Raw genomic sequence first — 8104 nt, 5'->3', positions numbered from 1 at the left:
AAGTTAAGAAAAAACTCACTAACTCATGCTACTTAGGGTGTCTAATAGCCGGAAAAAAACGCGTGTTTTGATACGTGGCTTAGGTTGTTCCTCGTTTCTTTGCTAAGAAAACCAAAATACAGTTTTTTTTCTCGTTTAAGAACAAAAATAAAATGCAATATATTATTTATTAAATAAAACCAATATATTTTTCATTTTCTAAACTAGATTGACACTATAAAAGAAGTTACTATTAAAAACCGCCAAAATTCGTGGTAAAGGAGCTTTTTCATGATTAAAGAGTCATTTGCTATCTGTTGTTGAAGCCTCATCACTAAAATATCTACCACGGATTTTATAGTTCAACCATGAAAATTCTTGTTTTGGCACATGTGATTTTAAGGCCTATTTGTGGCCTATATGCTTCATCAAATTTTTGAAAATCCTTTGGCAGCCCGGCCCATATGCTAATTGGGCTAAGTTTGGCACCATATATTATGACCCATTTGGACTCATTTACAACTAGCACCACAGGCTAATTTACATGCGGCGCTAACATAAGATCATCTCGCACATCAGTTGAGAGTTGCAATTGTTGAAAGGAAAATAAATGAAATTACATCAACTGAAATGTTTTGAAAATCATTACAAACATTATAGTTTAAAATAGGTGGAAATTAATGAAGCATGCATTACAGAGGCATTGCCAGATTTAAACAAGGTTTTGTTTACGGAGTTTGGATGGCAGAACATATAACACCTAGATTACCATGAGAGTTGCAGAGGATATTATTAAGTACATGCTCAGTCCAAGCTTGCCTATTTTTTGGCTCTTGTATCTCTTCGAGTGTTAGGTGATTACTTCATCAGTTTTCTCTTTTTGTTCTTGAACTATCAGTTGATTGAAGTATATATCACCAACATGTTGGAATAACTAGATCATTCAATGTCATGGGCCTATGCAAGCAAATAGGCTCTATCATTCTTGCTCTCTGAAAATGACATCGACTTGGTGTAGGGTTCTTCCCTTCTACCTCCTTAGCTTGATTTGCAGTCTGAAACTAAGAAAAAACAAGCCAAAACAACTTTCCAAGTTAACACGACAATGTTCGCTGTCAAAGAATTTTGAAATTCAATGGTTTGATACAATGAGCGAGCAATCAACCATAGTTTCTCATACATATCTTTCTTCTCGGATATCTAGAACAGTCGACGTTGTGGACCGCTGCGAGCATTTGCCAATGTCAGGGCTACTATGTGGAATGACCGCTACACTGATATAGGGTTCATGTTTGCCTTCAGGATTTCTATCTTTATTCACGGGCTGAAACCAGGACAAAACAAGTTACAATAGCATACCGGTAGTAGAAACCACTTTTTTTGCAGTCAAAGAATTTCAAAAGCGCAAGTAGCGTAATATAAAAAATCGAGCAATCAATCCGAATGCCTAATGCAGACTAACGAAACTAGAGTGCGACAAACATGAATATAATGAATTAAGTAACTAGCCATTTTGTGGTACATAAACTAGCAAGATAATTGCACAACGAAATCTAGCAATTACGGAGGAGGCGTTTGGCTCATAGGAGCAAATGCTCCCATTATACAAAATAATTAAAAAATAATTAAAAAATAATTTTAAAAATGACAAAAAGTTCTGACATAATTTTTTTGGTGTACATCATGGAATTCTATGTTAGTGCACAAGTTTTTGTGGAGGAAAAACTTTTTATGTGGCTTGTACAAAAAAGACAAAAAAATGTCCTGTACGTAGTCATGTTATAGCATCAAAATTTGTCTTTTTTATAGGAGCCACAAAAAAATTTAGTTTTTTTTGAAAACTTGTGTACGAACATAAAATATGTAGATGTACATGTAAAATTTTATTTTAGAATTTTTTGACACTTCGAAATGTTGATTCACATAATGGGATCAAATGCTCCAATGAGCCAAAGTGAATATCCCAGCAATTACAGCCAAAAGAGGTGCATGTGCTTACTTAAGATCCTTATAATTGGTCAAGATGACCAACATTACCCATAAAACAAAACGAAGAATTAAACATTGTATCTCATATGAACTAGCCAGATCATGGTGTACCTAGTAGGAGAAAAAATAGTTAGATCTCCATGTCCCGAAGGTTGCACTATTTTAATCATTCAGTACCTAATATAGTGACTCAGAAAAATAAGGAATTCATAGATCCATTGTGTGACGCAAATAGACTAGCACGTTCATTTCATATAAATAAGATATCAAATGACTTCACTGGGCTTGAAACTTCCGTGATAGATGATGATGAAGAGGATGACATCCTAGATGGTCAGCTTCTCTCAGCTATCATTGGCAATATTTCAGAAGTCGACTTAGAACACTCGGAGCTTAGTTCAGTTTATGATCTAAAAGCTTTAGCACGAGGTTCTCGGTCGTCAGTTGGAAAGAAGTCACGTTGATATAGCAAGAGTTCTAAATCTAAAATAGTCTCTCAATAAATGGCATGTTTCGGAATAGCAGAGGTCTTGAAGACTTGGCTAAGCATTCTCACATTGCCGATGATTGTAGAGATTATGATTTATATTTTATTGCCATATCAGAGACGGGTAGGCGGAATTTCTCACATAGTTTCCTAGACCATTTATCAGGTGGGATTAACTTTCAGTGGTTTTCTCGCCTGCCTCGTGGTAGGTCTGGGGGCATTTTACTTGGCGTCCGCATAGACACCATGACTGTTCTAGCAAGTTCTGATGGAGAGCATCACATTAAGCTCGACATTCAGAATAAAGCTGACGGTTTCACTTGGAGTCTAGTTGTTGTGTATGGTGCCGCCCAAGACGCTTTTAAGGCTGACTTTTTACGTGAGTTGGTAAATCCTACTAAAGATAATCCCTACCCGATTTTGATCGGAGGGGATTTCAATTTACTAAGATTTCCTCATGAGAAAAGTAAAGGTCTTTTTGATGGACATTGGCCTTTCTTGTTTAATGTTGTCATTGATAGCCTTGACTTAAGGGAGGTGTTTATGTCCGGTCGACAGTTTACTTGGGCCAACAGCTTTCCTGAACCCACATACGAAAAGTTAGATCGCGTGTTGATGGATACCGAATGGGAAGATAAATACCCTATGGTGTCTATCCGTGCACTGGAACGTATTGAAAAATTGTCTGACCATGCTCCTATCCTCCTAACTACTGGGAATCCCCGACATGTTTGTAAGCGGCCTTTCAAATTTGAACTTGTCTGGTTACATAGAGAAGGGTTCCATGAGATGGTTAAGGCAGTTTGGGAAAGACCAGTTGATGGTAGCACTCCAATCTTGAGATGGAATAATAAGATGCGTGCAATGCGCAGACATCTCTCTGGTTGGGCTGCCCATACGGATGGCATTCTCAAAAAAGAGAACGCTCGCTTATCAACTGTGATTGATGAGCTAGAGGCGGTTGCTGAGGTAAGAGCGTTGTCTCCACATGAGCTTGAACTTAAGAATCAGTCCAATGCGCAGATGGCGAGTCTTCTTCGCGAAGAGGAACTCAAATGGTATCAACGTTCCAAAGCCCAATTCATTCTGGAAGGAGACTCAAATACGCGATATTTCCATGGCATAGCCAATGGGAGACATCGGAAAAAACGTATCCACTCTCTTTTTCAAGATGAAGGGTTGATTGAAGGCCATGAGCAACTCAAATCTTACATTACTAATTATTATAAAGGTCTGTTTGGTCCTCCGGATGAAAGCTCCTTGTCTCTAAATGATGAATTAACAGCTGATATACCCCAAGTTTCTATGGAAGAGAATGGCTTATTAACTGCACCTTATTCTGAGGAAGAAGTGCAGAAGGAAATTTTCGAAATGGAATGCAACAAAGAACCAGGTCCCATGGTTTTCCAGTGGAGTTTTATCAAACTTTCTGGGATACTATTAAAGTGGATCTTCTAGATTTGTTCAGTGCTCCTCATATTGGACAACTAGAATTATTTCGTCTAAATTTTTGTGAAATAATCTTGTTACCGAAAGTTAATGAGGCAGAAAGGATTCAACAATATAGACCTATTTGCCTCTTAAACGTAAGTTTCAAGATTTTCACGAAAGTGACCACCATTAGACTTAATACGGTTGCGGATCATGTCGTTCAGCCATCACATACCGCTTTCATGCAAGGATGAAATATCCTAGATGGAGTGGCGGTTTTGCATGAGACGGTACATGAGATGCATACCAAGAAATTAAATGGGGTTATTTTAAAACTAGATTTTGAAAAGGCTTATGACAAGGTCAAGTGGTCTTTCCTACAGCAGACGCTCAGGATGAAAGGTTTTTCTCCTGAATGGCGCGCTTTAATAAATAATTTTGTGTATGGAGGTAGTGTGGTAATCTGGGTTAATGATGACACCGGCCATTATTTCCAAACACGAAAGGGGTTACGCCAAGGTGATCCGTTATCACCAATGTTATTCAACATTGTGGCGGATATGCTGGCTATACTCATAGAGCGGGCCAAGTCTGATGGTCAAATTGAAGGTGTGATTCCACATATGGTTGATGGTGGTTTATCTATCCTTCAATATGCCGATGATAAAATTCTGTTTATGGATCACGATCTCGAAAAAGCTCAAAACCTGAAATTAATTTTGGCGGCTTTTGAGCAATTGTCGGGTTTGAAAATCAATTTCCATAAAAGTGAATTATTCTGTTTCGGTGATGCCCAAGATGATACAGCTCTATATACAGAGTTGTTTGGTTGTGGGCAAGGCCAATTTCCTATTCGCTATTTGGGTATTCCGATTCATTATCGGAGACTTACAATTGCTGAATGGAAAAATAGTGGAAGAAAGATTATAGAAGCGTCTTAGCAGTTGGAAAGGTAAATTGCTGTCCCTGGGGGAAGATTGGTAATCATTAATTCGGTACTGACAAATATGGTATTGTATATGTTATCATTCTTCCTAGTGCCAAAATGAATTCTGCATAAACTCGATTATTATCGATCCAGATTCTTTTGGCAAGGGGACAGTGAGAAAAAGAAATATCGATTGGTTAAATGGAGTATAGTTTGTAGTCCCAAAGATCAAGGCGGGCTTGGAGTTCAAGACCTGGAGGTCAAGAATTCAGCTCTGCTGGGTAAATGGAATTTTAAGCTTCTTACCGAGGATGAGATTTGGCAAACTATTCTTCGGAGAAAATATATTGGCTCCAAGACGTTATCCCAAGTGGTTTTGAAACCTAGGGATTCACATTTCTGGGCTGGGCTAATGGCGATAAAAAATGTCTTTTTTTGTCATGGTACTTTCACAATCAAGAATGGAGCACGGATACGGGGAAGATGTTTGGTTAGATAATGCACCCCTAAGTGAACAGTATCTTGCGTTGTATAGTATTGTTCGTCGCCAAGGTGATACCATTGTTACAGTAATGGATACCTCGCCACCGAATGTGACGTTCTGAAGACTTTTGCTAGGACAAAGACTATTGGCATGGAATGCAGTAATTCAAAGGCTGGGGGATATTAACCTATCACCTGAACCAGACGAATTTAGGTGGAATTTACATGTAGATGGCCCTAATTCTCGGTCAAATCTTTATACAACGCCATACTTCATTCTGATATACCAGTTGATAATAATAAGAAAATTTGGAAGATGAAGATACCATTAAAAATAAAAATATTTGGATGGTATCTTCGTCGAGGTGTTATCCTCACCAAGGACAATCTTGTTAAGCGGAATTGGCACGGAAGTACTCGATGTGTTTTTTCTCATCATTATGAAACCATTAAACACCTTTTCTTCGAGTGCCAATTTACGAGATCTATTTGGTCTGTCATCCAAGTAGCGTCTACCTTGTATCCTCCGACTAGTGTGGCCAATATCTTTGGCAATTGGCTTCATGGTATAGATTCAAGGTTCAAATTGCTTCTTAGGGTGGGGCGCTAGGAGTTATCTGGGCGCTTTGGCTGAGTAGAAATGACAAGATTTTTAACGGTAAAAATTGCTCTTTGTTGCAGGTCATCTACAGATGTACATGTATTCTCAGTTTGTGGTTACCTCTTCAGCGCATGGAGAACCGAGACCTATTTACGGAAGTCTATACACGGTTGGAGGCTACAGTGAGGGATACTTTTTCCCTACATGGGTGACAGCATAGCCTACGGATTGAAGCCCCACCCACACCCTAGGCGTTATATGATTCATCGTTGCGATATGTATTCCGCCTAGTTTGTTCGTTTGACTTTGTTTGGACTCAAGACTCGTAAACGGTTGTGTGCATCCTGGTTATGCAGAGGCTGGATAATTGCTTCTCAAAAGTAATAAAGCATCCTTTATAAAAAAAAGCTAGATCATTTTAATTTTCTAGCCATCAGTTTAATATAAAAAGTAGAGGAGAAACAAAGAAACGAACCTTGTTTTCAAAAATAATATATGGATGCAGCCAAAAGTAGCACAAATTTTGCTTTATGATGCATACAACTATTGTATTTTGAACTTCTAAAGATGGCATTAGATTAATCATTAGTGAACTAAAGTCTCTTAGATAAAAAAAGGAAATATGCTCATTAGATCCATGAGAACTATGATAAAATGTGGCATGATTTTATTTTTTTTAATCATCAGTCAACTCAATAAATAGAATACCGATTAAGCAATCAGTTGTCTCATATTAAACTAGCAAGATCCTCTTATTGCGTATGGATGAAATCCAGCAGGCATGGCGGTCCATATGTATATATGTTAGATCCCATCGCAAAATGTGTCATGTTTCTAAGCAATCAAACATTTCATGGCTCATATAAAGTGTCAGAATAAGCAGAACATAACATTGATCTAATCATGAACCAACCAAAAATAGAACAAAGAAGAAATAGAACCATTTTGTGCATCATGTAGAGTAGCTAGCAATAAAATGAATGCACCAATTAAACACTATGTGTATCATATAAAGCTTTGGGTCATTTCAACATGGCTATTCTATGTATATAGAGAGTAAATGAGATAAAAACATGTTTGAAATGATAAAGTCTTCATGCAGCAATACAAAAGTGGCATGTGCTTGCGTGATTATAGGAGCGATTCTCTATATTCCCCGAGAGTTCCAACATCAAATAGTTAGTGTTGCAGCTTTTGAAGAATAAGATTGACATAGAATTATAATTGTAGTAGTGTGATGAGTTAAAACGTGTACTATAAGCTAGCATCACAATAGCAGGCATGAAATAACAATTGGTAGTTAGATAGTTTATGATGAACCATATAGAAATTATAATGCAATCACCTGTGAACATGTAGAACATGGAAAGACAAAATATAAATCAACAATTCGTCATGAACGACACAATAGAAGACAGTTACAGCCATTGCTTTGTATGAACCAAATAGAAATTATAATGACATTACTTGTAAACTAGAAATGCAAATAAATATGTAAGTTACTTAAAAAAAATCATGAACTACATTCCTTATATTATAGCAAACCAGATAGATAATATACGGGCATATCTCGTGAAATTATAGAGCAGAGAATGCAAATCAATACGTTTAATGACTTAAAGTTTTGCTATGAATGACACAATAGAAGGCAAATTACAGTCCTTGCTTGGGACAACCACAAATAAACTACAACTTAACGACATGACTTGTGAACTTAAATGCAAACAATATGTGAAGTGAATTAAATTTGTCATTAACTAAATATTACTAGCAATTTACTGCCTGCTGGTTAGGATGAACAAAATCGAAATTATAATAGCATAATTTGAACTTATAGAGCGGGGACTGCAACCAACAATTTCAGTGACCTGAAACTTCCCATGTACTACATAATACATATTAGTGTCGTAGCGTAGTATATACCAAATTGAAATTATAAATTTATAATGGCATAACTTGTAGAGAATGGATTGCAAACCAAATTGAAATTATAAGTTTATAAATTTGCCATGAACTACTACATAAGTGAAAGCAGTAAGTGTTGTTATTTTGGACGAATCCGAAAAAATTACAATGGCATGTTAGTATAGAGTCAAATGCCTTCTATTTCTTCAACTGTTGTCAACTAAACACTGAACAACCCAGTAATGTTAATAGCCCTGGTAGGGACCAATGCTGCCATCAACTCATCCCAAGTGCGGCCCTG

The sequence above is a fragment of the Lolium rigidum genome, chromosome 6 (genome assembly GCF_022539505.1).
Source record: "Lolium rigidum isolate FL_2022 chromosome 6, APGP_CSIRO_Lrig_0.1, whole genome shotgun sequence".
In the NCBI taxonomy this organism is placed as follows: domain Eukaryota; kingdom Viridiplantae; phylum Streptophyta; class Magnoliopsida; order Poales; family Poaceae; genus Lolium; species Lolium rigidum.
Note: the sequence above shows the minus strand (reverse complement) of the source record.